The 10492-nt window shown below is 45.4% G+C and overlaps 1 non-coding gene across 1 annotated transcript; it reads left to right on the plus strand.

Annotated features, from left to right (window-relative positions):
- Positions 1 to 3137: 3137 nt before the first annotated feature.
- Positions 3138 to 3212, plus strand: Trnat-ugu (transfer RNA threonine (anticodon UGU)). Its single transcript has one exon. It is a non-coding gene; the product is annotated as a tRNA-Thr (tRNA).
- The last annotated feature ends 7280 nt before the right edge of the window (positions 3213 to 10492 follow it).

Raw genomic sequence — 10492 nt, forward strand, 5'->3', positions numbered from 1 at the left:
TTTCTCTTTAATATACAGGTGAAACTTCGTTAGTACTCCTGCAAAAATGTAGCAGAGAGAAATCTTCAGACTTACAAGTAGCTTCATGATGACCCCAAGCAAGTCTTGTAGCACTTGTAAGTAGGCTGTTTAGGTTTCTATGTTGGTAACGCCACTACCGCTCTGTATGAAAATCACTGACTGTGCTGTGTCCAGCACTGCACACAGCAGAGTCAGTGATTTTCAGAGTGTTACGTAGCGTTACCAACATAGAAACCTGAACAGCCTACTTACACACTCTTCACAAAATATTTAAATGACGAAGTCAATAAGGATGCGTGAATGTGTCTTAGTGGTAAAATGCAAGACTATGGAGCCAAAGTTCTCTAATTAGATTTCTGATCAGATTTAGGATTTTTTATCTGCCGGTTAACACTTTTTTAATGTCTGCGTATGTCTGTAGAAGTGTTGAGTTGCGCAGTGGTTCAGAATTCACCTTAATCTGTTATTTTTTTATGGTGACTACTTAAGGGTGGTAGGACGTTAAACGGGCCGACTTGGAGCAGGAGGGGCATCACAGGACACTGTAATTTCCAGTATCTATACTTTTACAAATAAATTCATAAAACTTTGTCAGCATCACCAGGAAGGATTCAGGATTCACACTAATTGCAGTGGAAGTTCGAAAACATAACAAAATAAATATTTTTTACATGTGAAATTTTCATCATTTTTTTCACTTACTAATGGCTGCATTTGTTGCTATAGGTACACTTTTCTTCATAAGTAAGAGAGATTCTTCGATGAGTTTTGCACATCATACATACCATACTCACAGGTGTATGAAACTCTAGAATTTATTTAATTTATGAAAAAACGGATGAACTGTTATATTTTAAACTTCATGTTTAGGAAAAACACAACTTTTATAGTTAATTACCTCAATTTTTACCACAGATTTTAATAGATTTCGAAAATTCTAGAGTTTAATCTACCTTTAAGTATGGTTTGCATGCTGCCCACAATTCATCGAAGAATCTCTCTAACTTACGAAGAAAAGTGTACCTACAGCAACAAATACTGCCATTAGTAAGTCAAAAGCCGGCCGTGGTGGTCTCGCGGTTCTAGGCGCTCAGTCCGGTACCGCGCGACTGCTACGGTCGCAGGTTCGAATCCTGCCTCGGGCATGGATGTGTGTGATGTCCTTAGGTTAGTTAGGTTTAAGTAGTTCTAAGTTCTAGGGGACTGATGACCACAGATGTTAAGTCCCATAGTGCTCAGAGCCATTTGAACCATTTTAGTAAGTCAAAAAATTATGAAATTTCACATTTTAAAAAAATATTTCGTTATGTTTTCGAACTTCCACTGCAATGAATGTGAATTCTGAATCCTTACTAGTCATGCTGACAAAGTTTTATGAATTTTTTTGTAAAAGTATAGACAGTGGAAATTAAAATGTCCTGTGGTGCCTCTCCTGCTCCTAGTCGGCCCGTTTGACGTCCTACCTCCCTTAAGACAGTTCAAAGGTCAACCAAGGCATCGACATGGCAACAGCAATAGGACAATGCCTAGCAAAGCACTTTGGTCTCCAAACTAACCTATCGTTTGATGACAACTTTATAATTTTAGCGGATAAACTTGCAGGTTCCATAAAGCTATTCCATGGGGATGATGTTGGATGTGAGGTATGGAAAATATGCGCCATGGTTCGACAACTGTGTCAGAAAGCTGATCCAAAAGCAAACAGAGCTTAACCACAGATTTAAACATGAGTAAACCCTCGTAAATAAAACACCACAAAAAATCAAAGAAGCCAAAATTAGCGTAAGGAGAGCCGTGTGTGAAGCGTTCAACGAATTTGAAAGTGAAATTCTATTAACTGATCTACATCTACATTTACAGAATTACTCTACAATTCACAGTTAAGTGTCTGGCGCAGGATTCGTCGAACCACCTTCAAGCTATTTCTCTGCCATTCCACTCTGTAAAGGCCCACGGAAAAAAACGAACACTTAAATCTTTCTGTTACGATTTCTCTTATTTTATTATGATGATCATTCCTCCCCATGTGCAAGGTAGGCAACAAAATATTTTCGCACTTTGAGGAGAGAAAGCTGGTGATTGAAACTTCATGAGAAGATCCTGTCACAACTAGAAACGCCTTTGTTTTAATAATGCCACCCCAATTCACGTATCATATCCGTGGCGCTCTCTCCACTGTTTCGCGATACTACGGGAACAAAACGAGCTGTTGTTCTTTGAACTTTTTCGATGTCCTCCGCTAATCCTATCTGACGCGTATCTGACACCTCACAGCAATACTACAGAAGAGCGTAGTATAGGCAGTCTCTTTAGTAGACCTGTTGCATTTTCTCAGTGTTCTGCCAATAAATCGTCGTCTTTGGTTTGCTTTTTCCGTAATTTAAATCCCTAAGTATTCAGTAGTTGAACTTACAGCATTTCGATTCGTGTGATTTACTGTGTAACCGAAATTTAACGGATCCATTTTGGTACTCACATGGATGACTTCACTCTTTTCATTATTTAAATTCAACTGCCGCAACCATTGTGGTATCTATGAAATTACAATTAAATCAATACCATTAGCTGCTGATGGGCGTTTATATATATCAACGGGGACAGTTAAAAATGTGTGCCACGACCGGGACTCGAACCCGGGATCTTCTGCTTACATGGCAGACGCTCTATCCATCTTTTGTTCGATATAGTTCGTTGCGTTTGGTCGGGGCGGACGTCACAAGACTTCCGTTCAAATTGATAGTTGGTTCCTTGACTCAGTTTTTCTATTACAGAGAGCACGCAGCCCTCTGACCGAACACGCTGAGCTACCGTGATGGCATTCCATCTGAGCCACTGGGGGCACAGAGGATAGTGCGACTGCACGGACTTATCGCCGGTATGCTCCCTGTGAGACCCACATTCTCCACTTATAGTCCACACAGTACATTCGTAGTGTCCCTGCCATTATACCCATTACTCGCGGGAGACAATCCACTGAGTCCCGTAAGAGTCCGCACTGATAAAGTTCATAAGCCGGTTAACCTTAAACGAATGCAGTGTATGGACAATAAGTTGAGAATGTGGGTCTCACGGGGAGCGTGCGAGGGATAAGTTCCTGCAGTCGCACTACCCTCTGTGCCCTCGGTGGCTCTGATGGGTAGAGCGTCTGCCATGTAAGCAGGAGATCCCGGGTTCGAGTCCCGGTCGGGGCACACATTTTCAACTGTCCCCGTTGATATATATCAACGCCCGTCAGCAGCTAATGGTATTGATTTAATTGTAATTTCATTCTAGAAAGCTGCACGGTCAGAGAAAGAACAGATGCCATCTTCATATTCCGGTATCTTGTCCAAATCGTTTTGGAACTTGTTTTGATCATCTCGAGACTTTTCAAGGAGGTAAATGAAAGCATCATCTGCAAGCAATTGTCTCCTAAATCGTTTACGTAGATCAGGAACAGCTGAGGGGCTGTAAAACTTCCATTCGAAAAGCCAGATATTGCTTCTGCTTTGCTTCTTGGCCTTTCGTATGACATAATCCCAAGAAATTTTTGTCGTATGTTTAACCATTTAACAGAGCGAAGCCAATTGCCTAGACGCTTAGTGACGATAATGACATGGCAACGGACGACGAAGAGACGGCCAAATAAAAATTACTTTTTTCAGTGTGGGATATCGTACTGCAGTTCCCCTTTTCAGTAGTGGAACAACCGTCAAAATAACATATCAAAATAAGTAGCCACGGGATAGAAGATCAATTAAAATCCCTCAACAGACGAAAGCCGATTGCACGTGGCGGGGTAAATGATTGTACACAGAATATGCAAGAAGAGTTGCTCCTCTTGTAGCAGCATTCTACCGTAGATCGCTGGAGGAGCGAAGATTTTCAGATGATTAGAAAAATCCGCAGGTCAGTCCCGTTATCAAGAACGGTTGTCTACTAGACGTACAAAACTAAACAGCTATATTGCTGACTTCAGTCTGTTGTGGAATTTTGGAAGTCGTTTTATATTGACGTGTTTTGACCTTTCTCGAGACCGAAAATATTCTCTGTTGGAATCAAGGAGGATTGTACAAACAACAATCATGTGAAAAACGGAGACCCAAAAGACAAAAAATAGGGGCACATGTTGATGGCGTGTCCTTTTATTTCCAGGAGGCATTCGATAACTATCACACAGTTCCTTGTGACACGTTAGTCGCAAATCGCTATGTGACATCGATTCGTTTCAGGGACATTTTTTTTCCATTTTTACGTTTGCGTTCTTTTGGATTGCGTGTGTGAAAGAGAAGAGCTTCGCATCGAGCTGAGGGCCTTAGTAACGACAAAGAAGACCGTCGGTAAATGTTACCGCTTCAACCACGCCCCCCCCCCCCCCCCTCCCCCTTATAGTCGGCCGTTACGTACGAGCATTTCACGATCGTACTGTGAATATCGGGAATCCGGTAAAAAACCATATCTCTGATCTCTGACAACGCTGGGCGCGGAAAAAGAGCCTGTAAGATCGGGATCAACGACAACTGATGAGAATCGTTCAACGTGACAGAAGTGCAGCCTTTCCATAAATTGCTGCGGATTTCAATGCTTGGCCGTCAATGAGTACCAGCGTGCTGACCATTCAATGATGAAACATCATCGATATGGACTTTCGGAGCCGAAGGCCCACTCGTGTAACCTTGGTGGCTGCGCGACACGAAGTTTTACGCCTCGCCTGGGCCCGTCAATACCGACATTGGACTGTTGATGAATGGAAACATGTTGCCTGGTCGGACGAGTCTCAAATCAAATTGTATCGAGCGGATGGATGTGTACGGGTGTGGAATCAATGAACCCTGCATGTGACCAGTGATCTGTTCAAGCTGGTGGAGGGTCTGCAATGGCGTGGGGCGTGTTCAGTTGGAGTGATATGGGACCCCTGACACGTCTGGGCCCGACTGTGACACGTGACACGAACGTAAGCATCCTGTCTGATCACCTGCGTCCACTCATGTGTGTTCTTCTTTCTGATGGACTTGGGCAATTCTAGCAGGACAGTACAGCAAGCCACACGACAAGGATTGCGACAGAGTGGCTCTTCCGAGTTTAAACACTTCCGCTCGTCACCAAACTCCCCAAAAATGAACGCTATTTAGCATGTCTGGGATGCCTTACAAAGTGTTGCTGAGAAGAGATCTCCAACCCCTCGTACTCTTACGGATTTATGGGCAGCCGTCCAGGATTCGTGGTGTCAGTTCCCTCCAGCACTATTTCAGACATTAGTCGAGTCCATACCACGTCGTGTTGTGGCACTACTGCGAGATCGCGGGGGTCCTACACGATATTAGGCCGGTATTACACTATCAAATTTCTTTGTCAAAGATTTGATCAAAGATGTGATCAAATATTCCGCCAAATATATTTGACAAAGTTCTTTGACGTAGCGCTAGAAGGCGTATTACACTGTCGTCATATTTTTCGTTAAAGTTCAAGATGGCTGACAACAACAACTTGTTATTAACCGCAGCAGTGGCACGTTCCATAATTGCACTGTGCGCACATGCGGAAGAGAAGCGGGGGATTGAAAGGAAACATAGCCGGGTGAAGCCGTGGGTTTTACGACGACACTATAACAGCATTCAACAAAACTTGTTGAGCTTATAGTGGAGAACGTCAAGCGGTACATAAATTACACAAAGCACAATACTGACTTAAGAACTGCTGCATCTGCAGAACACAGGCTCTCTGTAACACTCCAATTCCTTGCTACAGGAGAGGGTTAGGTTAGGTCAGGTCTCCAATCTCCTTAATCTAGTTTTGTATTCAGGGTGCGTCACGTTGTATAGCGCCTCATCAGCTTCATATATCTCTATTAATTTTGTAGTCGTCGGCACCAACCAATTGTATTTACCGGCAATGGTTATGAAAACACTACAGACGACAGAACGCTGCAGCGATGCTAACGCTCCGTGTGGTAACATGTCACATTGCAGTGAACAGAAGACGAGCGACTTCATCGATCAAATCTACAGCGAGGTCTTAGATTTGATCAAATATTGGACGACATTTGACAAAGTTCTCTATTACACCGTCAAATTTCTTTGACAAAGATATTTGACAAAGAAATTTGATAGTGTAATACTGGCCTTAGGCAAGTGTACCAGTTTCTTTGGCTCTTGAGTGTATAATTGTACCGTATTTGTTACCGCAGTAAAATCCTCCTACAAATAAGACTTTAACTTTGAAAATGCTGCGTCGAAGTGGAAACAGCAGGACACATACGTTCGTGGATCGTTTGCACCTCATTTCACCGACGTTCAGATTTATTAAAGTTAAAAATCTTTTCAGAATGAGGTTTTCACTCTGCATCGGAGTGTGCGCTGGTATGAAACTTCCTGGCAGATCAAAGCTGTATGCCGGACCGGGACTCGAACTCGGGACCTATGCCTGACGCGGGCAAGTGCTCTACCATCAGACTACCCAAGCACGACTCACACCCCGTTTTCACAGCTTTGCTTCTGCCAGTACCTCGTCTCCTACCTTCCAAACTTTACAGAAGCTCTCCTGCGAAAGTTGCAGAGCTAGCACTCCTGAAAGAAAGGATGTTGGGGAGGCACGACTCACGCCCCGTCCGCACAGCCTTACTTCTGCCAGTACCTCGTCTCCTACCTTCCAAACTTTACAGAAGCTCTCCTGCGAACCTTGCAGAATTAGCACTCCTGAAAGAAAGGATATTGCGGAGACATGGCTTAGCCACAGCCTGGGGGATGTTTCCAGAATGAGATTTTCACCCTGCTGCGGAGTGTGCGCTGGTATGAAACTTCCTGGAAGATCAAAGCTGTGTGCCGGACCGGGACTCGAACTCAGGACCTATGCCTTTCGCGGGCAAGTGCTCTACCATCAGAGCTACCCAAGCACGACTCACACCCCGTTTTCACAGCTTTGCTTCTGCCAGTACCTCGTCTCCTACCTTCCAAACTTTACAAAAGATCTCCTGCGCACACTCCGCTGCAGTGTGAAAATCTCATTCTGGAAACATCCCCCAGGTTGTGGCTAAGCCATGTCTCCGCAATATCCTTTCTTTCAGGAGTGCTAATTCTGCAAGGTTCGCAGGAGAGCTTCTGTAAAGTTTGGAAGGTAGGAGACGAGGTACTGGCAGAAGTAAGGCTGTGAGGACGGGGCGTGAGTCGTGCTTGCGTAGCTCAATTGGTAGAGCACTTGCCCGCGAAAGGCAAAGGTCTCGAGTTCGAGTCTCGGTCCGGCACACAGTTTTGATCTGCCAGGAAGTTTTAAAAATCTTTTGCTGGTGAAACCGTAGTGTTGATCATGATGGATGACAGTTCTGCTTTTTACTTTTGAAGGATGTGTAAAATGAGTTTTTTTTGGAGGGGGGGGGGGGGGGAAGGAGACCAGACAGCGAGGTCATCGGTCTCATCGGATTAGGGAAGGAAGTCGGCCGTGCCTTTTGAAAGGAACCATCCCGGCATTTGCCTGGAGCGATTTAGGGAAATCACGGTAAACCTAAATCAGTATGGCCGGACGCGGGATTGAACCGTCGTGCTTCCGAATGCGAGGTAAAATGAGTTTTAACCACGCACGGGTTAATGGACTGCAAAGTGTTACTGGATGAGCGCAGGGTGAGGGGGGGGGGGGGGGAGCAGGAGAAAGTGGCAGGGTAGGAACACCTTGTAACGCTGCAGCTGTGTGTAAATAAACGGACCATCTTTGTATTCTCGAGCAGCAGTGGTGTGTCGATTAATTTTGGTGGACGTGCAACGTGTTGATCGGTATAAGAGGATCCACTGAGAGGGTGGGGGGGTGCAGGACGGAGTGTGTCGGTTTCAGCGGCGAGCGGGGCTCGGCGAGGCGTAGCCCGGCCCGGTCCCCGGCCTGTGGGTAACGAGGGACGACGTGTCAGCCAGCCGTGCCAGGGCGACACCCGAGCCGGCGGCGCGGCCCCGCCGGACACCCGACACCCAGCTATGCGGCCCGCCGCCGCCCACGCCGCCCGCGACCTCCTCACGGGACCGACGCCGCCCGCCGTCGCGCCCCGCCGGCTGACGCGCTCTCTCCCGTGCCGCACGGTTGCCTCCCTCTCGGCTTCTTCGGCTCACAATCGTTTTCCTGACTTTCGCAAGCTCGAGTGACTGGCGCTGTGGACGATCCACCTTCCATTATCGGCCTCAGACTGAAATTTTACAGTGCCGCAGCATCACACCAAGTCCACATCTACACTCTGGAAGCCACCTGACGGTGTGTGGCGGAGGGTACCTTGAGTACCTCTACCGGTTCTCCCCTCTATTCCAGTCTCGCATTGTTCGTGGAAAGAAAGATTGTCGGTATGCCTCTGTGTGGGCTCTAATCTCTCCGATTTTATCCTCGTAGTCTCTTCGCGAGATATACGTAGGAGGGAGCAATATACTGCTTGACTCCTCGGTGAAGTCATGTTCTCGAAATTTCAACAAAAGCCCGTACCGAGCTACTGAGCGTCTCTCCTGCAGAGTCTTCCACTGGAGTTTATCTATCATCTCCGTAACGCTTTCGCGATTACTAAATGATCCTGTAACGAAGCGCGCTGCCCACCGTTGGATCTTCTCCATCTCTTCTATCAACCCTGTCTGGTACGGATCCCACACTGGTGAGCAGTATTCAAGCAGTGGACGAGCAATTGTGCTGTAACCTACTTCCTTTCTTCTCGGACTGCATTTCCTTCGGATTCTTCCAATGAATCTCAGACTGGCATCGCCGGCCGCGGTGGCCGTGCGGTTCTAGGCGCTGCAGTCCGGAACCGCGGGACTGCTACGATCGCAGGTTCGAATCCTGCCTCGGGCATGGATGTGTATAATGTCCTTAGGTTAGCTAGGTTTAAGTAGTTCTAAGTTCTAGGGGACTGATGGCCTAAGATGTTAAGTCCCTTAGTGCTCAGAGCCATTTAAACCACTTTAATCAGTCTGGCATCTGCTTTACCGACTATTAATTTTATATGGTCATTCCATTTTAAATCACTCCTAATGCCTGGAACTAACTGCTTCCAGTTGCTGACCTGCTATATTGTAGCTAAATGATAAAGGATCTTCTTTTCTATGTATTCACAGCACATTACACTTGTCTACATTGAGATTCAATTGCCATTCCCTTCACCATGCGTCAGCTCGTTGCAGATCCTCCTGCATTTCAGTACAATTTTCCATTGTTACAACCTCTCGGTACACCACAGCATCATCCGCAAAAAGCCTCAGTGAACTTCCGATGTCATCCACAAGGTCGTTTATGTATATTGTGAATAGCAACGGTCCTACGACACTCCCCTGCGGCATACCTGAAATCACTCTTACTTCGGAAGACTTCTCTCCATTCAGAATGACATGCTGCGTTCTGTTATCTAGGAACTCTTCAATCCAATCACTCAATTGGTCTGATAGTCCATATGCTTTTACTTTGATCATTAAACGACTGTGGGGAACTGTATCGAACGCCTTGCGGAAGTCAAGACACAGGGCATCTACCTGTGAACCCGTGTCTATGGCCCTCTGAGTCTCGTGGACGAATAGCGCGAGCTGGATTTCACACGATCGTCTTTTTCGAAACCCATGCTGATTCCTACAGAGTGGCCGAAGTACACGCAGCGTTAGCGATGATGTGATGTTTTCCTCTGTTCATTGACAAGGAAAATTTTGCTGTTACTTTCATGACTCTGCATAATAGTGACGTCATTTCGCGGGTATACGCTTTCAGGTCGCTGAATCCTTTGAGCCTGTAACACATTCTTTAACAAGTTCTATCTAAAAATGTCCATCAGCATCTACATCTTCATTGATGCTCTGTAAATCACATTTAAGTGCCTCGCAGAGCGTTGATCGAACCACCATCACAATTCTCTACTATTCCAATCTCGTACAGCGCGCGGGAAAAAACGAACACCTGTATCTTTCCGTCCGAGTTCTGATTTCACTTATTTTATTTTGGTGATCACTGCGCATTATCTAGATCGGCGTCAACAAAATATTTTCACATTCTGAGGAGAAAGTTGGTGGTTGGAATATCGTGAGAAGATTCCACCGCAAAGAAAACTGGCTTTATTTTAATGATCTCCACCCCAAAACCTGTATCATTTCAGTGACACTCTTTCCCCTACTTCGCAATAATACAAAACATGCCGCCGTTCTTTTAACTTGCTCGATGTACTCCATCAATCTCATTTCGTAAGGATCCCACACCGCACAGCAGTTTGTTAAGAGAGGAGTGACAAGCTTAGTGTAAGGAGTCTCTTTACTAGATCTATTACATTTTCTAAGTGCCCTGGGAATAAAACGCAGTCCTTGGTTATCCTTTCCCATAACATTTTTTGTGTGTTCCTTCCAATTTCAGTTGTTCGTAATTGTAATCCTTAGGCTTTTAGTTGAATTTACGGCCTGATTTATCGTGTAACCGAAGTTTAACGAATTCCTTTTAGCACTTATGTGGATGACCTCACACTTTTCGTTATTTAGGGTCAATTGATAATATCTTTTTTAAA

The sequence above is a fragment of the Schistocerca serialis genome, chromosome 7 (assembly GCF_023864345.2).
Source record: "Schistocerca serialis cubense isolate TAMUIC-IGC-003099 chromosome 7, iqSchSeri2.2, whole genome shotgun sequence".
Classification (NCBI taxonomy): Eukaryota; Metazoa; Arthropoda; class Insecta; order Orthoptera; family Acrididae; genus Schistocerca; species Schistocerca serialis.